The sequence below is a fragment of the Phyllobates terribilis genome, unplaced genomic scaffold (genome assembly GCF_046119375.1).
Source record: "Phyllobates terribilis strain yellow unplaced genomic scaffold, ASM4611937v1 Scaffold_252__1_contigs__length_2834547, whole genome shotgun sequence".
Taxonomy (NCBI): Eukaryota; Metazoa; Chordata; class Amphibia; order Anura; family Dendrobatidae; genus Phyllobates; species Phyllobates terribilis.
The window spans coordinates 2,350,285-2,372,487 of NW_027363012.1; the positions used below are offsets into that span (position 1 = coordinate 2,350,285).

General features: G+C 44.5%; 1 long non-coding RNA gene across 1 annotated transcript in view; it reads left to right on the forward strand.

Moving 5' to 3' along the window:
• Positions 1 to 282: 282 nt before the first annotated feature.
• Positions 283 to 22,203, forward strand: part of LOC141218956 (uncharacterized) — a 47,639-nt gene continuing 25,718 nt past the window's right edge. The window contains exons 1-2 of the long non-coding RNA XR_012287590.1: positions 283 to 502; positions 7,654 to 7,821. This is a non-coding gene — a long non-coding RNA (uncharacterized lncRNA). The remainder of the gene's footprint in view (positions 503 to 7,653; positions 7,822 to 22,203) is intronic.

The following is a 22,203-nucleotide window of genomic DNA, read 5'->3' on the forward strand; positions in this document are numbered from 1 at the left end:
GGCGCTCCTCGGCAGGATGCGGGACGGGAGTGTTAACAGGGGTGGGGAACAACAGGCTCTATGCTGTCTCCAGCGCCGGCGGCAGGCAGGAGACCTGAATCCCCTCTGTGCCCGCCGCCGACATGGAAGACAGCCCGCACTCATTTATTAGTGCAGTGGAGCCCTGCGCCCGCTGTGAGTGAGGCGCAGGGTCCACTGCCGCACTAGCTTCAGCTTCCTGCTCCGCCCCGCAGCTTTCTGGACTGGGGGGCGTGACCTGTGGGGTCACGTGAGGCGGACATGCGCCCCGCACATGCGCATCGAGCGCTTCCTGCCCTCCAGCTCCGCCTCCCCCAACATGCCTCTTCGGCCTAGTGGAGTCGCGCGCCCGCTTCCGGACCGCCACGTCTGCCCGCTTCCCCGAGTCAGCGCGCGCCTGCAGCACTACCGCAGCCACCTGCCGTCCCGTGCCGGGTTGAGTGGCCCGATGAACACTGTAAAGTTGTGCGGATGCGGCGGTCAGGTGAGGATGGGGATCGGGACCAGGCCGCGGAAGTAATGCAGCCCCCCGTTCCAGATGACCCGACCGCCGTGGAGGGGACCGTTGTATCGTGGGCAATTGGAGTGAGTAGGCCCAAGTGGTGAGGGGACTGGGGAATATGATGTTCCCATAAGGGGTTGAGGGCCAGGGGCAGGGTGATCTGGGGATTTAGAGCTTGGGGCCAGGGGGATGAGCGCTGAGCCCCGACATGAGAGCCTGTAACCAGCGCTCGCCCCCCTGTGCAAACCCAGCCTGGAGGGCCTCAGCAATCTGACCTGATCCTGAAATCTCCATGACATTCGACTCCGGGACCAGCAAAGAAAGGAAGTAACGTGGGATGTCCCGGTGTTTATGTATCCAGGGGACGGCTTGCAGCAGCCGTCCCTTTCGCTTCATTGGATCCTTCCGGGGGCTTCAGGATCACTGGTCAGTAAGGGGCAGAGAAGGGGGGGTCACCAATCGCCACGGCCCAGGGAGGGGCCACCACAGTCAGTGACTCCCTCCTTATTTAGTATGGAGTCTACCATTATGTCATCAAGATGGGTTTGTTGTGATCTACCTGCCAGATGAGTAAAAATGGGAGCATTAGTCAACCCAAATGCCATCACAAGGTTTTCATAGTGCCCCTCAGGAGTATTGAAGGCCGTCTTCCACTCATCTCCTCAATGTGAATGAGATTATAAGCCACCCTGAGGTCTAGTTTAACCAAATTGTAGGAGCCAAATGGTTTTCTAAAGAGGTCTGGGATGAGAGGGAGAGGATATGCATCCCAGACCTTAATCTGATTAAACTCGCAAAAATCAAGGCAGGGGCACAACCCCTAGTTTGTTTGTTTTTTGACAAAGAAAAACCCCACTGCAACGGGAGATGAAGAAAGTCTTATGGCCCTTTGGTAGACTTTCAGTGATCTAGTTTTTCATGGCCTGCCTCTCTGAACCAGAGATATTATATAACCTGTTTTTTTGGTAGCTTGGCCCCAGGAATAATATTGCCGACGCAATCATAAGGATGATGGGGAGAAAGTTCTTGACTCCCCTGTTCAGAAAACACATTCCTAAAATCAGACCCACCGTGGCTATCCGAGTGACCAAGCAGTGTTCTTGGCAATACTCGCTCCATTTTACCACCTCCCGAGTCTGCCAGTCTACGGCTAAGTGCCCACGATGCAGAAATGCTCTGGATTTTTCCTGAGCGTTTCTGCATCTCCCTGGCAGAAAAAAATGCATGCGGATTTTACATGTGTTTTTCCTGCCAGGGACAAGTGTAAGTGAAGTGTTTTTTCACATGCATTTCCGCATGCGGGTTGTCAAGCGCTTTCCAAGCGATTTTAGCATCACTTGGAAAGTGCTTGACAACTTGGTCACACTATATAAATACGTGCAACCAGCATGGATTTATATAGTGTGACCAAGTTAATAGTTGAAGAAAAAAGATTAAAAATGGTAAAAAAAACAAAAAACAAAAACATTTTACTTACCTTCTGATGGCCCCTGGTCTCTTGTACGGCTCACGGTGGTGTGAAAGGACCTTCCATGACGTCATTTAGTCATGTGACAGATCACGCGACCGCTGACGAGCCGTACAAGAGACTGGGCGCAGCGGAGAAAAGACAGGGGGCCATCAGAAGGTAAGAATAATGTATTTTTTTCTTTTCTTTTTTTTTTTTTTTACTACAGGTACCATGGTACCCGGGTCTTGAGGAGAGTCTCTTCTTCTCCAGACCCGGGTACCATCCACACGTTGAATCGCTTAATATCCGCATGTGCACATGTAGTCATGCGGATATTAAGCCATTCAATGGAGGCGAAAACGTTGCGATTACGCAAAATAATTGGTAGTGCTGCGGATTTTTCCGCACTGATAATGCGCAGCGGAAATTTCCGCAGCATGTGCACAGCACATGGGGATTATCATTGGGGAACATTGCAGACCTTCTACCAAGCGTTTAAGCGTTTCTGCAATGGAATTGCCGCTGCGGAAACGCTTAAAAGACGCATAGTGGGCACACAACCTACCACAGGATTGTGCAGCGTAAACCAAGGTAGTCCAAGGACCACAGGAGAGGGCAAGCCCTCTAGCACATAACAGTCAATAAATTTAGAGTGCAAGGCCCCTACCTGCAGATGTAGCACACGAGCGACAAGAGTAAAATACCCCTAGCTCAAGGGTGCAGAGTCAATGGCGATTATGGGTGTTGAGCCAGAAAATTTATGAGGTTTGAGGTCCTGATCGAACCTAGCGTCGATCAAAATAAACCCCGCCCCAATGTCCAGAAAGGCAGAAATTACCACCATACTTTTGCCAAGATGGATCTTGGACGGTAAAAAAAAAAATTGTGACCTACCCACAGAGGAAATAAGTACACCCCCGAGTTGCCAATTCACCCCGCAACTCGCGGGCGCCTTAGTTTTCCGGTGGGTGTTTAGGAATTTAGGAAAGACACACACACACACGTGCAACATCCCCCCAGAATACCCAGAACATGCCCCCACCAGCCCCACAGACCACCCAAAGCAAGCAGCATCCCCCAGAGCCCAGCACTGACCTCCTCCTGAAGCTTCACCGTATCACTTTCTGCATGAATCTCTGGCGTCTGGTGCTAAACTAGAACACGCCCATAATGCAGTCAGGACACGCCCCCGCAAACTACGTCATACCTGGAAGGAGCCCATACATTCTAACGTTTACCAGGGAGGAGGCTGCAGAGCGAGTTGTGGGTGGTGAGGCTGCTGAGTATTGGGGAGACATGGCGGATGACTGCGCACCCCACACTGAGCTCCCGGGGGGGGCAGTCTCAGTCCGGGGGGGGGGCACCCTGGCTTCCTGTGGATGTGGTTAGTCCCCTGCAGCAATGGTCGGTGACGGGTCAGAGCCGGGGATTACAGGGGGCCGCAGCCTCTCACCTGTCAGCAGTTGGACTATAAACCAGGTTTCCAGTCACTGACAGTATGGCTGGAGCTGCGCCCATTATGCACTGTTAGAACTTGGCGATGTCTGCCATGTTTGGAGGTTCCTGGATTCTGTATTTTTCTGCACAGGGTTTGTCCATGAGAAAAAGGAACACAGAGCGCCAGTCCTGGCCCCAGGTTGTGTCTGGTACTACAGCTCCGGTCTAGTGACGTGACAGGTGCTGAGCTGTAATGCCACACACAGCCTGTACCTAGGGGTGGCGCTGTAATCCAACAGCTCTGGCTTTCTACTCTGGGACAACTTCTGTAAGGCTGAATTCACACATCTGTGCTCCACGGAGCGAGCTCAGATCTGACAACCGCTGGGTCACCAGTGCTGATCTGTGATTACCTCCTAGGAATAGATGTGGCACTGATCAGGTCCGGAGAGCCGGGCCGGGTCCTCGGATCCCACCACGGATGTGTGAATTCCTCCTTAAGTTAATATCTTAGTGTTAGAGTTCTCCTTTAGAATTTGTGTTCACATGAGAGTAATTTATTATAGTTTATTGTGTAACTTTCGAAAAACGTATCGATTACTAATCCTGAGTTACAGCCAGTGATAGTCTAGAGCTGCGTTCAGAGATCTGCAGGCTTCTGAGCTGAAATCTCCCAGCAGTCCTTGCTGAGATTACTATTGTTAGCGTTGCAATGTTAAGGCAGGTGCAGATAGCAGTGTTTTCGGTCGGAGTGCGATCTGACAAAACATTGAATCGCACTGTGACCAGTGTTTGTCCAAGGAGAAAAATCGCACATGTGCACGGCCCCATAGACAGTCTGTCCGAGGACAAAAATCACTATGCTTGAGTTTCATCTAATATTCGGATCACGTTCGGCCATGCAAGTTAATGAGTCCTTCGAAAAGATCGCACTGCACTCAGATGACATCTGAGTGCAGTCCCATTTTTCACGGATTGACGGAACGAAGAAGATGGAGAATTTTTTTTGACCTATGTCTTGTATCTTGTTTTGTGTCACTTTATGTACAGTTCTGGCCAAAAGTCTTGTGACTGATACAAATTTTGGTGTTCACTTCAGTGTTTTTAGATCTTTTAGTCAGATGTTTCTGTGGTTACTGTAGTACAATTATCAGCATTTTATAAGTTTTACACTTTTATTGACAAATACATCAAGTTTATGGAAAGATTCAATATTCAGTGTTGACCCTTATTTTTCAAGACTCGTTCCCTTCGCCTTGGCAGCTGGATATCGGCTGCTGGGCCAAATCCTGACTGACGACGGACAATTTTTGTCTAATCAGTGCTAGGAGCTCACTACATACATTTCTGTTTGTCCACCCGCTTTTTGAGGAGTGACCACAATCGAATTGAGATCTGGAGAGTTTACTGGCCATGAACCCAAAATGTCAATGTTACCCAGACACTTAGTTGTCACTTTTGCCTTGTGACATATTCTCCGTCATGCTCATATATGCATTGTTAATCACCAAAAATGCTCCTGCAGTGTTCTTAGGCAAAATTGTGAGTGAGCCCACTCCCTTTTGATGATGGATAACTCCACACATGACTCGTCTCGGGTGCTTTACTGTTGGCATAACACAGGACTCAAAGTAGCACTCAGCTTTTCTTCTCCGGACATTCATTCTTCCATATGTCCCTAACAGTTTGAAGGGGGCCTTCATCAGGGAAATAACTTTACCCCAGTCCTCTGTAATCCAATCACTGTAGTTTACTGCATTTTATAATCCTGTTCTTCATCTTTTTCATGGAGAAAAGTGGTTTCTTTGCTGCCCTACTTGACACCAGCACAGCCTCCAAAATCCTTCTCCTCACGGTGTGTACAGATGCACTGACGCCCGCCTGCTGCCATTCTTGAGCAAGCTCTGCACTGGTGTTGAACCAATTCCATAGCTGAATCCTATGTAGGAAGTGATACAGGGACTTGCTGGACTTTTTTCGGAGTCCTGAAGTCTCCACAGCAAATTAACCTCCCCCTATTAAGTTATTATTTTTTATAGTGCCATTTATTACATGGAGCTTTACATGTGAAAAGGGATATACATAGCAAAAAACAAGTACAATAATCTTGAACAAAAACGAATCACCGACTGGTACAGGAGGAGCGAGGACCCTGCCCGCGAGGGCTTACAGTCTACAATGAATGGGTGAGGATACAGTAGGTGAGGGTAGAGCTGGTCGTGCAGTGGTATGATGGAGCGGTGGTTACTGCAGATTGTAGGCTTGTCAGAAGAAGTGGATCTTCAGCTTCCTTTTGAAGGTTTCCACGGTTGGCAACAGTCTGATATATTGGGGTAGAGAGTTCTAGAGTAGGGGGATGCATGGGAGAAATCTTGCGTGCGATTGTGGGAAGAGGAGATAAGAGGGGAGTAGAGAAGGAGATCTTGTGAGGATTGGAGGTTGCGTGCAGGTAAGTACCAGGACACTAAGTCACAGTTATATGGAGGAGACAGGTTGTGGATGGCTTGGTATGTCATGGTTAGGGTTTTCATCTGGAGTCTCTGGATAATGGGGAGCCAGTGAAGGGATTGACAGAGGGGAGAGGCCAGGGAATAGTGGGGGGGACAGGTGGATTAGTCGGGCAGCAGAGTACAGTTATCTGACAGGAGAAAACAAACTCCTTTGCCATGCTTGCCGATGGGGCGAGGGGTGTGGGAAAGGTGGAATCCAACGTATGAAAGTGCAGCTGGAGAGGCCATGTCAGAGGGGGTGAGTCAGGTACCATTGATGCCAAGGAAGGAAAGTTTGTTAGTAATGAAAAGTTTGTTGCAGACGGAGAGAGCATTCCATAGAGCTCCTGTTAGTGGGATTGGGGAAGCTGGGGATGGGCAATGGGTATAGGGTTAGAAATGTTGCGGAAATTTGATAGATTGTGGATGAGAGGTAGAAGTGACTGTGGGGATGTGGTGAGGAGGGCCATGATTTGGAGAGATATCGCCAGCAGTGAGGAGCAGAAGGAGCGAGCGTGAGGTGGCTGTCTGTGTTTAGAGACAGAGGATTGTATGTTGAGGAACAGATCTTCTGAGGAGGTGAGATGGAGGGAGAGATGACCAGTTCATTACTAGGTGTAGGGATTAGAAGGGTTAGTAGAACGTGTAGGACTATAGGGGTGAGAGTGAAAACAAAGAGAAACATTTTTTACTCTGGCTGTGCAGTTACCTTCAGGTATCTTCTGGTTCATTTCTGGTCTAACTCAGTGCAGCACACTGTAAGGTGGCTGCCAGACAGGTCGTGGATGGGAGGTATGTGTCCCCGAAGTACCAAACTTCGGTGATGTAGGACATGGAGAAGCAGGCTCCAGAACACATAGTGCTGGGAGGGAGTTAATGGGCCCGGATTAAAGGGCCGGGTTTTAAGAGCAGCTGAAAGAGTTGGGGGGAAATAGCTGCTCACTTACCTCCAGTCCAGGTCTTGGAAGGCCTGATTTAAGACAGCTGCGCCTGTCTCAGTGGTGCTGTGTGTTGTGCAAGGTGAGCAAACCTTGCATGTGCTGCTCAGTCTGCTGGAGGCCGAGAAAAGCACTAGATTTAAACGGCTGATGCCGTGCTGTATGGACTGGTTATTTTTAGTTTTGTTCTGTTATAGCAGTGTTTCCCAAACCTCATCCTTACGGACCCCCATAGGTCATGTTTTCAGAATCTCCTTAGTATTACACAGGTGAGAGAATTCCTGATGCCTTGATGATACTTCAGTCACCTGTGTAATACTAAGGAAATCCTGAAAATACGACCTGTGGGGTCTGTGAGGATGGGGTTTGGGAAACACTGCGTTATACCTTTTGTGTATCTATTGTATGGTGGCAGAAGGTGCCAAGCCCCCCCTGCTTTGGGCAGAGGGGGGGTATGTAAGGTTGCTGCCGGACAGGTCGTGGACGGGAGGTATGTGTCCCCGAAGTGCCAAGCTTTGGTGATGTAGGACCCGGAGAAGCAGGCTACAGCACACATAGTGTAGTGATAGGGTTTTGTGGTTAAGTAATTTCTTTGGGAAAAAATTAATATGCATTTTTTTTTTTTTTAACAATTCATCTGATCATTCTTCATAACAATCTACAGTTAATGCAAATTGACACTATAAAAACTGAAGCAGCAAACTTTATGAAAGCCAGAATGTGTTTCAGTCTCCAAACTTGCCGACTGTGTATTATTGTGTTACCTCTTTTGTATATTATTGTGTCACCTCTTATCTTGTGTATCGCTTCTCTTTTCAGTTTGTTAGCCACATGCTGCCAGGCGAGAGCTTGTGGGCACAATCATGCGGCTGGTGATTCTTGATGACTATGCCCTGGCCAGCGAATGGGCAGCAAAATACCTAAGTAATCGCATCGCCCAGTTCAATCCTGGACCTGACAATTACTTCACACTTGGGCTACCCACAGGTAATGTGCCTTTTATCTATCTTTATCCAGTTTTCCACGAGTTGGTTCCAGCGTTTTAGTTGTGGATTGAACTATTTTTGCACATGTGAATTACGAGAAGTCCTCAGGAGTAAGTCAGATGTGTACGGCAAAGCTTCATAGAGGAGGGAGACTCCAAGTTCACTGCTGAACATCTGCTCTCTCCATGTTTCGTTGCGATCTACCAGTGTCTCCGTAAGATTTGGCCATTCTCTACTGTTATATGCAAGAGTGTGCCAATTTTCCAAAGAAACAAGGAGACTGAGTAGCTCAACAGCCTCTTGCCACTGATCGGCAAACAAATTTGGAGAAAATAATTGGACAAAGCCTGAAGGACGCGGTAATGCAGGGTTGTGTTCTGGGGGATCGATGAAGACATAAGAAGCATGATCTGTGCTGAACAGTATGGATGGTAATCCAAAGCCTCCATAACCAAGCTTGGCGTGGAAGGCACTCGGGAAATAGGAGTGTGAGTTGGGGGTCTCCCAGTGGTAATACAGTTGGAATCACTGCCTTATTAATACAACGGGGAACTGTTTTTATTTCAATTAACAATTTAAAGGGGTTGTCCGCACCCTACACTGATTTAATCCTAAATCTCTATTTAATTTAATAATCTACCGTATTTTTCAGACTATAAGACGCACTTTTTTCCTCCAAAATTTTGGTGGAAAATGGGGGGTGCATCTTATAGTCCGAATGTTGGGGGGGGGTGTGTATATATATATATATATATATGTGGGGTGTGGGGGTAGCGGTGGAGGAGCGGGGCACAGGAGGCAGCGGCCGCCTGCTGCAGCCTACACTGTCCCCGCTGCTACAGCAAATTAATATTCACTGCTCCCCACGCCCATGGGGCATGGGGAGCACTGAATATTCATGCTCCTTAATAGCAGCACACAGTGTAGCCGCGCTGCGGCTCCTGCTGCTGCCGGAATCGCCTGTGCCCGCTATTAAAGGGCTTGAATATTCAACCTCTCTCCACGCCCATGGGCGTGGGGAGGGGGTGAATATTCATGTCCTTTAATAAGCGGGCACACGCTATAGCCCGGCAGCAGCAGGAGCCGCAGCACGGCTAAGCTGTGTGCCGGCTATGAAGGAGAGTGAAGTCACTGCTCCCCGCACACACAGACCCGGCATGGGAGTGACTTCCGGGAGCTGATCTTTCCATGTCAGCCGCGCATGGCAGTGACGTCATGCGCGGCTGTAAAATAATACTCTTTCTGTATTATTTTTTCTACTGAGGACTTCTCAAAGTATCAATATCACGATATTCTTATAAAAAAATGTATCTATTTATTCTTGGATTGTCCATTAAAAAGAATCAGATTGCAGCAGGTACATACAATAATTAGTTATAAAGTAATTGTCCATTTGTCCATAATTAGCTTAATTGTTGAGATTCACCCATCTTTCCTTGGATCCTGGCTGGTAAATCATGTCTTTATCCAGCACGTGTCCAGGCCTACATGTCAGATACTTCTCAGCATGAAGATTCTGTGTCTTGTGGGGTGGGCAGAGCAAGAGAGCCCCCCCTTTCTATACCATGGGCTTTTATAGCCAGTCGTATGGACACCTGTTCTACATATGGTGGTGAACCAAAAATACACACACAAATAGCGCATGTCAACTAGACACGATGGCTGATGCATAGAACTCAGATTTAAGAAAAATGATTATCGATTATTAATTATTTAACATTCCCCCCTTTTTGAGGATAAAAAGGACTGAAAAATCCTCAAAAGAAGACAGGTTTATCATTAGGATAACAATCATTTTTTCTTTCCTTCTTCCTTGGCAATATCATTAAATTTCCATAATAATAATAATAATAATATCAATATCTGATTATTGTTATATAATGATGTGAATTCATGTTATGGTAAGCCGTGACTAATATTCATTTAATATGTATAATTATACTTCCCTATATCTAAATTGAAGTAATCGCGGGTCCAATCGTCATCATCTGATGTCATCGGGTCGTCGTCTCATCTTCTTCTTGGTTCTTTTATAACACAGTCTTTAGATGAAAACTCCTTTGAAATAAATTATAGCGTGTAGATATTGTACAGTCCATAATTGTATTCATCATTGTGCAGTCCATAAACTGTACTCTTTATTAGAAAGATCATGTGTGTCAACTGATAAGAAAACAAAGTCTATGGATGAAATGTAGCTTTAATATCTGTGTGATGTCACCTGGACTGACGTTGGATATTCTGGAATCTTCCCCGTGTCATCTGCACTGGTCTCATGTCACTTTTGGAACAGATGTGACGTCTTTGGTCAGTAAAGCAAGGGTTAACTTGACACTTCCCTGCTTTATATAGCCCCATAACCAGTACTCAGTCCTTTATATACAGGACACATATGCCAGGTATTACCTGTTCACCAGCTTTCATTGAAGCGTTGCAGGTGATAAGAAACCACTGGAACGTGATGAAACTTGAACACAACACAGTTCATATAGGATCATCGTCCTCTGCCGTCCCGGTGATCAGTGGTGTGAATTGTATCTGACACAGTCTATGATCACTCAGCATTCACACCTGTTACCTTCTGAGACCTCCGGATATCGGTTGCGTCTTCTTGTAACCTCTGAGAGTCTCTTTGATTTATAAATATGAAAAGTCATTATTAAGATAGAATTCATAATTGCGATGTCTTGATTGAAGTCTTCATTCCCTAATCTGATACCAAATCTGGCAACTTTCCTAACCTATAATATCACAGCGTACCATAGCAATCAATAATATCCATCTAATTATTATCAAAATATTAAAATAAATTATGTTTGGAATAATAAACAATAATAGATAATAATTCATTATTAATCAAGTTCTTCATGTGATAGAACATTTTTATGTCATAGGTGTAATTGCCTTTTCCAACCCATAGGTGTCAGTGTGTTTTGAAACAACAAGTGTTTATATCTTTATTAAACCAATAATACCAAAGAATGTATACTGCTGAACTAAAATGAATAAATATATGAATGTAAGAATGAATGAATGAATTGTTGTGTTTACTCAGAAAATGTAAACATTTTTCTTATATTAATTCATATCATCATTATATTTAATGAAGCAATATTCTTTGTACTAGACATTACCCCATTAAATATTAATGTGTTTTCTCAGTTGAAATATTGAACTGAATTAAAATCAAAAATTGAAAATTAAAACTGAAAAATGGAAAAATAAGAAAATAAGTAAGAATAAAAATGTAAAAATGAAAATAAAAATAAGGCCTTCATATGTTAATGACAAATGAAGAGTAATTATATTCTCCATAAAAAATACCTTTATATTTCCATTATCTGGATGATTTCATATTTGTCATAACCTTGTATCACCAAAAAATTATTAAACTATGCAACTTTGCATGTAATACCCTTCTTAATTATACCATTGTACCTTATAACTTTTTGACAGTTAGGGTGATTAATGAGTGGAACAGGCTGCCACGAGAGGTGGTGAGTTCCCCTTCAATGGACGTCTTCAAACAGAGGCTGGACAGACATTTGTCTGAGATGATCTAGTGAATCCTGCTTTGAGCAGGGGGTTGGACCAGATGACCCAGGAGGTCCCTTCCAACTCTACCATTCTATGATTCTATGATTCTATTATTGTTTCTTCTTTATTAAAATGTGTGAAAAAATAAGTATTGATCAAAAGTGATTATGTAATCAGGATCAAAAACACATTTTCCCCTTTAATACCAAAAAATATTATTTTATAAAATTTATGTATATATCAGAACCAAATTAAAAATAATTATTCTTCTATGAACATTTTGCATAAATTTCATATCGATGAGTAGCATAGATTTGTCTACAGAGAGGTGTGTACCTATTTAGGTAACCATTAAAAATAATATCATAGTTATTCAAGAATATTATCATGTGGAAAATTATTCTAAATATAAATTTGCTTTGTAAACCATTTTGATGTGTGGTTGCCCTTATCCACTATTAGTTAAATCAAGAAATAATAATTATTAAAGAAATATAGAAGTATATATATATGTAGATAATACCTAATTATGTATTATAATTTTTTTTCAGAATTAAATATATTTTTGTACCTTCACATAAAGAAACATTTTTTTTTTCCAAACATACAAACGTACGAGGCCTCTGTCACATCAATCACACTTAGCAGCTGCTGATTTACTCATCTGTCACCTTCACTCTGACATTCACAGATCTGTTCAACTCAAACATTCCACATATGAAGTTTTAGATATATATATATTTAACCCAAAATTGTTGTATCCCAATTTATTAATGCGCATTGTCATATCAATTAAATATCTTAATATTCTTTGAATATTCCCCAAGTACATATTATATAATATGAGAGTAAGTTGCTGAAATTTCAGATACTTGAAAAAAAAACCTCTTGTTTGGCTATGTGCACACGATGCAGAAATGAAGCAGAAAATTTCTGCATCATTTCTGCATCTCCCTGGCAGAAAAAACGCATGCAGAAATGCGTTTTTCCTGCAGAATACATGCGGATCCACATGCAGATTCACATGCGTTTCCGCATGCAGATTGACAAGCGCTTTACTGGTGATTTTAGCATCTCTTGGAAAGTGCTTGACAACTAGGTCACACTATATAAATCCATGCAAACAGCATGGATTTATACAGTGTGACCCTAGAGAGTGTATATACTTACCTCCGATGGCCCGCGCTGTCCTGCTCACTCCGTTCTCCCGGCTGCCGGCAACTTTGAATTGAAAGACCTGCCGACGTCAGCGTCACGTGACCCGTCACATGACTCTGACGTCACCGCAGGTCCTACAACTCACTGCAAGTGCCGGGAAGCAAGCAGGAGCGCTGCGCGGGCCGACAGATGGTAAGTATATATATATTTTTTATTTTATTCTTGTTTTTACAGCTTTTTTAATGGTACCTGGGTGTGGATGAGACTCTCCTCTCCTCCACACCCGGGTACCATCCGCATATTAGAACGCACCAATTACGCAAGTACAGATGCAGTCTTGCGGAATTGGCGCGTTCTAATGCAAGTCAATGGCGGCGAAAACGCCGCGTTTCCGCAAAATTAAATGACATGCTGCGGATTTTTGAGCGCAGCGTTTACGCTGCGGAAAAATCCGCATCATGGGCACAGTACATGCGGATTTCAATTGGGGAACATTGCTTCCCTTCTACCATGCGTTTTTCATGCTTTTCCGCGGCGTTTACGCAACTGCAAAAACGCTGCGGAAACACATGAAATACGCATCGTGTGAACTCAGCCTTATAGATTCTTTTTTCACTGGCTGCCCGGTCTTAAGTTACATCAGCTGAAAATAGAATGAATAGGATCTATACTATTAGCTCAAAGTTCAAAGGCCGCAGCTGTCACACGTCATGCTGTAAAGCTACTTTAATTTGCACGAACACTTCATGCACAGAAAATATTAATTAATTAATGTTACACATAAATCATGCAATTTTCAGCTTCCTGTGTGAATAAAGAAATAAATCCATTTTAGAGTTGTTTGATCAAATCCTGCTTTGGAATGAAAACTCTAAGGAAATATAAGAAAATAAAATTAAATATCAAATTCATACAGAAACAGAATTATTTAAATATCTTATACATATATTGGTTGGTTCTAATGTAATTCAAAATATTGTTACTTAAATTTATATATGAAGTTCTAATTTATTAATTAATATATATATATATTTTATAAACATATATATAAATACAATTATACACAATCTCTACTTAGACAAGTGTATATATATATACATACATGAACTACTACCGTGTTTCCCCGAAAGTAAGGCCCTGTCTTACATTAATTTTACCCCCAAAAGTCCCACCCTGCCTTACTTTCGGGGGAGGCCTTACATTGGGAAAAAAAATGACGACAATTTTTTTTAACAATAAAATTAACATTTATTAACAGTCCGGCAACCCTCCCCATCCTCCCCCCTGCAGCATCCCCATACAGTGGTTCTGCCCCCCACTCTGCCACCACACATACTGACACATACGGTACCGGTACAGCCCCACACGGCACCCACACACATATCGTACCGGTACCGTACACACACTGACACATACAGCCCCATACGGCACCCATACACATACCGTACACATACCGTACACACACACACACACACACAGACACACACACACACACACACAGAGAGAGTTTCGGAACTTACCGTTACTTTCCTTCTGTTTCGATCTCCTCTGCGGTGCCGGGCTGACGATTCGGATGCCGGGGAAGCTGGACCAATCGGAGCGAGCCTGTAGGCGGTGACGTCGCAGCTGATTCGGCCAATCAGCTGCGAGCCGGCTGACTGGCCAATCACAGCTCGGGCTGGTGGCCAGCAGGGACTACGGTACGGAGCCTGTGACGAACAGGCTGATCGGCCAATCAGCCTTACATTCCCCGCCCCCCCCGCCGCTACCCTGCCTTACAATCGGGGGGTGCCCTACATTGGCGGACCCCCCGAAACCCCCCACCCTGCCTTACTTTCGGGGGGGCCTTACTTTCGGGGAAACACGGTAGAAACTATGTAACTACAATTTTACTGTATAAGATTATAAATAAATATTGAGACATTGTAACACTTCTATGCTACATTATAATTACAGTTTTTCCTTAGCCACTCCCTAAACCAAATCTTCTGTCTCTCTCAAATATCTCCAGGAACGCCCTATTTAGGAAAGACATTTTTCTATCCTTCAAAACCTCAGAGAACTGCCTGTCCTTCTGTCCACATTCCATGACGTCACTGTGAGCCGGTCGTCTCACCTGACTCTGTCCATCAGTTTCGGCCATTTTCCTTTTTAGAGAATCACAGTTCTGACTGAGAATTAACTCATTCTGTGAAGAGATGGACCTTTGCACTGGCTGATATGGCTTATAACAGATATGAAATCTCCTGCGTATTTGATAGAGTTCACTATGGGGATGACTCAGTCTAGGAGAGTTTGATATTGGCTTTTGATAAGATTTTACCTTTCCTGGTTTTATAAAATTAACTTGATTTTTTTCCTTTTCACGATTCTCATGTTTCCTAACAGAATCCAGCAACTGCACACATTTGAATAGGGATTCTTTTTGTGACGCTATAACTCTAGATACTGGATCTAGGAATTTGAATTTTTGTACAAAACTTTTTATCATATGTTGTACTTTTCCATTTTTGATGAGAGCTTTGTACAACCGTTCAAATATGGACATGAATGTATATGTACATTCCTTCCTACCAATCCTTAGTTTCTGCAGATCTTCTATGTTGGGAAAATCCTTTGTGACACAATAAATCAAATATCTTAATCTGTCCGAATCATTTTCCCATCCATTAGGAGAGTCATTTTCACAGGGCATTAAATGTAAACGTCTGGACAATGTCACAGGAATCCATATTTTAAATAATTGATTCCTCTCCTCATTGGATAAATCAAACTTATCAGAGAAGCTCTCAAATGTCTCTGAATTTCTACAGGCATGGATTTTGACATCATATTTTGGCATGATTTTGTATAATTTCAGCAAATTTTTCCTCATTTTAATTTGCAGTTGAGCCTGGGTAATTCCTGAATTCTCTGATATTTTTAGTGGCTCTTGTACGTCCGCTCCTCCTACGTCACTCACGTCTCCTCCCACATCACCTAGTATGTCGGTTTCTCGTATGTCAGTCATGTCTCCTCCCATGTCAGGTTTCTGTATGTCCATCTCTTGGTCAGACCCAAGGTCACCTTCAGTTACAGACACGTGTCTTATTTCTTGTTTATTTTCCACATTACAGTCAGAATCAGTATCACCATCTGACATTTCTACACTATTTTTCTGCTTAGAAATCTCTAACACAAGACTATGAAAAAAATCTACCAAATGTAGAATATTTCTCAATTTCTGTTTGTCTCTATTTACCAATTTAGAAGTGAACTGTAAATTCTGCAATTCACATTCTTTGTATAAACTGAGCCACAAAACTTCTATATCATCTCCTACATTAACTTTGAAATTAATATTACTTTGTTTAGCAAAAGAAGAAATTATATCCATATTTTGCTTACCTTAAGATTCCTTAGCTTCTCTTTATCAGCACATCCTGTCTTCAGTTCGTCTGATTCTTTTCCTGTGTGATTCTGTTCCTTGTTAGTACCTCAGTCTATAGATCCTTTCTGCTTCTCGTGACAAATTAGTGAATTTACTGACACGTGAACAACAGCTGTTCAGCTCGTCAGGACTTCCCCCCTTGTTCACGGAAGAAATTCACTTAATTAAAAAAAAAACGAAAAACAGGACTGGCTGGCTCACCATTGTAAAATAATACTCTTCTCTGTATTATTTTTTCTACTGAGGACTTCTCAAAGTATCAATATCACGATATTCTTATAAAAAAATGTATCGATTTATTCTTGGATTGTCCATTAAAAAGAATCAGATTGCAGCAGGTACATACAATAATTAGTTATAAAGTAATTGTCCATTTGTCCATAATTAGCTTAATGGTTGAGATTCACCCATCTTTCCTTGGATCCTGGCTGGTAAATCATGTCTTTGTCCAGCACGTGTCCAAGCCTACATGTCATCTGCTTCTCAGCATGAAGATTCTTCTTGTGGGGTGGGCAGAGCAAGAGAGCCCCCCTTTCTGTACCATGGGCTTTTATAGCCAGTCGTATGGCACACCTGTTCTACATATGGTAGTGAACTAAAAATACACACACAAATAGCGCATGTCAACTAGACACGATGGCTGAGGCATAGAACTCAGATTTAAGAAAAATGATTATCGATTATTAATTATTTAACATTCCAAATGAATTTCCATAATTAACCATTTAACAATGATAGGGCAGCTTCAGATGGAATGGCTCCCCACAGGTGGAGCAGGCCTCAGGGCAGTGTAGAATAAATGGAGGTGCGCTGGGCGTTGTAGTGCAGGGAGGCAAATGGCACCGGCGAAAGAAAGGAGCGGAGGCAGCTCAGTGCAGTCATCCAAGATTTACTCACAGTTCTTAGACAGTCCACAGGTGCACTGTACTGGTGCAAGCCTCCCGCGTCGCGCCGCGTTCACCGGGCAGGGGTTCCATCTTTCCTCAGGCAGTTTGGGTGTACCTGGCAGAACCCCACTTTCTTATGTACCTCTCTAGACTGACTTCACGCTCGGTCTTACTCCCTCCTGCCCTGCGCTTCCCACTGTGAATCCTGTTCGGGTGGCTGCGAGGTCCGCCCTGTCCGTCGGAGTTGCACAGACCTGCTTGACCTTACTCGGATTGAAGTGGGGGTTTGGCTCCTGGCTATAGAAGTCAGAAGCCTCAGGTTTTTCCAGCCGAGGCCTGAAGCTGCATGACTGGGCCAGGGGCCGGTCCCCTTCTTGCAGCCTAGATCCTCCTGACACTTGGCAGGTTCGGGGTGTACGGGTGGCGCCTGCACTCGCCGTACTCCCCTAGGATCCCTTCTACAGAACAGAGCTTACTCCCTGCTCCCCTCCTGGGCCTCAGTCCTGGGCCCTTGAAGTGGAGCGGAGCTCCTACAGAGACTCTGCTCCCAGACTGTTCCTCTGAACCACACTCCTCAACTTCCTGCTCTTGTTAAGATGTCTACCTTTTTATATATCTACTGTATGAGTGCTCCCATAAACTACTTCCTTCACCCACACCCACTACTGGTTCCCCCTAACTTTGGGTTCCCCCCACCCCAGCCAGGGTCAGGGCTCAGCAGAAAACTACATTGCGTCTTGCCCCTCCTGCTGGCCTGGGGTAGTGTAGTGTTGGATGTAGGTGTTGGGGTTCCATGCAGCACTCCCTCCTTACCTGAGAGAAGGGAGACACCACACCTCTGGGTGAGGAGCAGTACCTCTGTGGCGACCAAACCCTCAGGGGCGCCACACTACTACATGGATGACTATGGAGATGCATTATACTTTATGGATGACTATGGGGCTGCATTATAGTACATGGATGATTATGGGCTGTGCATTATAATTTATGGATGACTATAGGGTGCATTATGTTTTATGGATGACTATGGGGTGCATTATATTTTATGGATGACTATGGGGGTGCATTATAGTACATGGATGACTATGGGCTGTGCATTATACGTTATGAATGACTATGGATTGTGCAATATCCTTATTGAAAAAAAACACCATCCTTATTGAAAAAATGACCAAGTATGCAATGGACCAGGCAACTGTTAGGTGGATTCATAACTGGCTTAGTGATCGGACTCAAAGGGTGGTTGTAAATGGCTTCACATCCAGCTGGATGAATGTCTCAAGTGGGGTACCACAGGGCTCCGTCCTGGGACCTGTATTGTTCAACATCTTTATCAATGATTTAGATGAAGGAATTGAGGGTAAACTGATTAAATTTGCTGATGACACAAAGCTAGGAGGGATAGCTAATACTAGAGAAGAGAGAGGGAAGATTCAAAAAGACCTAAATAAACTGGAGCAGTGGGCAGCAACCAACAGAATGGTTTTTAACAGGGAAAAATACAAAGTACTACATCTGGGCAATAAAAATGAAAAAAGCATATACAGAATGGGAGGAATAGAGCTAAGCAACAGTACATGTGAAAAAGACTTAGGTATACTAATAGATCATAGACTGAACATGAGTCAACAGTGTGATGCAGCAGCAAAAAAGGCAAATACAATTCTGGGATGTATTAACAGAAGCATACAGTCTAGATCACGTGAAGTCATTATCGGTCTTTACTCCTCTTTGGTCAGACCTCATCTGGAATACTGTGTACAGTTTTGGGCACCACATTTTAAAAAAGACATAGACAAACTGGAGCAAGTTCAGAGAAGAGCGACCAGAATGGTGACTGGTCTGCAAACCATGTCCTATGAGGAACGGTTGCAGGATTTGGGAATGTTTAGCTTGCAAAAAAGAAGACTGAGAGGAGACTTAATAGCTGTCTACAAATATGTCAAGGGCTGTCACATTGTAGAAGGATCATCTTTATTCTCATTTGCACAAGGAAAGACTAAAAGCAATGGGATGAAACTAAATGGGAGGAGACACAGATTAGATATTAGAAAAAACTTTTTGACAGTTAGGGTGATTAATGAGTGGAACAGGCTGCCAGGAGAGGTGGTGAGTTCCCCTTCAATGGACGTCTTCAAACAGAGGCTGGACAGAAATCTGTCTGAGATGATTTAGTGAATCCTGCTTTGAGCAGGGGGTTGGACCAGATGACCCAGGAGGTCCCCTCCAACTCTACCATTCTATGATTCTATGATTCTATATAATTTATGGATGACTATGGGGTGCACTATACTACATGGATGACTATGGGCTGTACATTATACTTTATGGAGGACTAATGGCTGTGTATTATATTATATGAAGGATATGGGCTGTGTATTATGCTAATATGGATGACTATGGGCTGTGCAGTGTATTATATGGAGGACTATGGGATGTATTATACAATATAAAGGACTATGAGATGTCCATTATACTTCTTCTTTGGAGCCCCGTGACTTTTATGTACGCCCCTGATGAGCATAGTTTATTTTCTTCTATACATTAAAGAACAGTAGCAGAATGGGGAAAATGTACCAGGATGAGGGATATACTGTATATACCAGAATGGGCCCGGGATAAGGGACATATACCAGAATGGGCGATATAAATACCAGGATGGGGCCAGGATGAGGGACATATATACCAGGATGAGTGATATACAGTATATACCAGGATGGAGGACGCGCATATATATATATATATATATATATATAATATAATATAATATAATATAATAATTTATTCAAGATAGAAGGGGGACCCGGTCCAGATCTTGCACTTGGGCCCATACGACTCTAGTTACGCCACTGCATGCAGCTATAACCAGTCAGTCAAATGGGTACATACAGTACTGTGCAATATTTTTAAACAGGTATGGAAAACTGCTGCAAAACAACATCAAAGCATCAGGTACACTTGCATACAGTTTTGTGAAGGACCTCAACAAGGAGACTGTTCCCAATATCTTGGCTCACTAAAAAATAACCACAGATCTTCTGTGGATGTAGGCTTGGACAAAAATACTTCTGTCTCTCTATGTAATCCAAGACTGACTTGATGATTTTGAGATCAGTGTTCTGTGGGGGCCATATCATCACTTCCAGGTTCGTTGTTCTTTTTTATACTGTAGATAGTACTTAGTCACATTGGCTTTATGTTTGGAGTCATTGTCCTACTTGTTAGGAATTGTGGTTCTGTGCTCCCACCTGAGAATGGATCAAGTCCAGTGCTACGCTACTCCGGTTTGCAGGGGCCACCATTGTCCTGACTCTGCAGGCGAAGCTACTACGCATGCAGGAAAACCGCCTCAATCTTATGGAGCATCGCGCTCTGGAGTAGTAGGATTTGTGAGGACGCGGGATGCCGTATCTCCCGCTGATATAATGCCCGGTTAACATGGGATGCTGTGTTCCCCTGATTGCCAGGCAACACACGATACTGCGGTGTCTGGCACTAGGCAGTGGTGGGATTGGGTCCAAGCTGCTGTGCAAGTTAGCAGGGAGTGGTTGTCTTGGGATGATTGAGAGGTATTCAACACCTGATCATTAGGCGGGCTATTTAAACCTGTTCCCTGCTCAGTCCTTTGCTGTTTATTACAGTTTCAATGTGCTGTGGTGGTGAGGGGTGCTATCATTATTAGCTGTTATCTTTCCAGTGTTTTGTCTTAGGAGTCCTCTCTTTCCCTTTTAATTTTTACTAGGTGTTCTTATAGAGGTACCCACCTGGTTCTTGACTAGGCACCGGCCGTGTCACCAGACCCCAGCTGGCTGGCGACAGTGGGCCTGGGAAGGCTCTGCCAAAGTCCCCCTTCCATCACTGGGAGCTGAGTGAAAAGTGTTCCCGGTCCTAAAGAGCTCACCTAGCTGGGCAGCTTGCGCCAAGTGCGTCTGTCCCTGCGGATTTGCTGGTTTGGTGCCAGTCTTCCTGGGTCTTTCTGCGTTAGCGCATAACACTGCTGAATAATAAATTTAGAGCCAGTCAGACGCTTAACTGATGGTATTGCATGATGGATAATTATTAGTGTTGAGCGAGTATGTTCTGTTAACCCTTTCGGCGAGTATGCTTGGGCCGAGCACCGAGTAGTTACAGCTGCTCGGTGTTATGTTTAAATCACTCCCGTGTGCATGATTTGCGACTGTTTGACAGCTTTAGTACATGTAAGGAATGTCTATTTATTACACATTCCTCACATGTATTAAAGTTGTCATACTCGCCAAAAGTGTTAACAGGACATACTCGCTCAACACTAATAATTATCTGCTATATTTCTCTGCATTGAAGACACCATTCATGATGACCAAATCCCCAACTCCATTTGTTGAACTGGAGTTCCAAATATGCTAGGTCCCTCTGTAATGGTGTAGAACAGGGGTCCTCAAGCTACGGCCCGCGGGCCACATGCGGCCCGCGGAGGACTTTTATCCGGCCCGCCGGGCTGTGGGCAGAGGAGAGCGGTGTCAGCGCCCGCCCTTCCTCCCGCTTGCTCAGAGCCCCGGCAGCCCGATACTTACCTCTCCCCGTGCCTCCGCAGATCCGCTGTCTTCCTGGTCTGCGCTCCCTGTGACGTCTCAGGTCAGAGGGTGCGGTGACGTCTTTACACCGCGCCCTCCCCTGAGCCGTCACAGGGAGCGCAGTGCGGGACGTCACTGCCGCGACACTGGAGTCCGGACCTGAGCAGCGGCAGCAGGCAAGGAGGGAGGTGAGTATTGGATTTTTTTTTTTAATGTATGGAGGCATGGGACATAATATTAGGGGTGACATCCTGCCTGTGGCATTATATGGGGGGGTGACATCCTGCCTGTGGCATTATATGGGGGGGGGTGACATCCTGAACGGGGCATTATATGGGGGGGGTGACATCCTGAACGGGGCATTATATGGGGGGGGGTGACATGCTGCATGGGGCATTATATGGGGGGGTGACATGCTGCATGGGGCATTATATGGGGGGGTGACATCCTGAATGGGGCATTATATGGGGGGGTGACATCCTGAATGGGGCATTATATGGGGGGGTGACATGCTGCATGGGGCATTATATGGGGGGTGACATCCAGCATGGGGCATTATATGGGGGAGTGACATCCTGAATGGGGCATTATAAAGACAGGGGGGTGATATCTTGCACGGGGCATTATATGGTGGGAGAAAGGGAAATCCTGCATGGGGCATAATAAGGGGGGAACAGCCTGCATAGGGCATTATAAGGGGGAAACAGCCTGCCTATTGAGGACCTATGCTGCCTATTGGGGACATTTACCTGCCTATTGGGGACCTATGCTGCCTATTTGGGACATTTACCTGCCTATTTGGGACATTTACCTGCCTA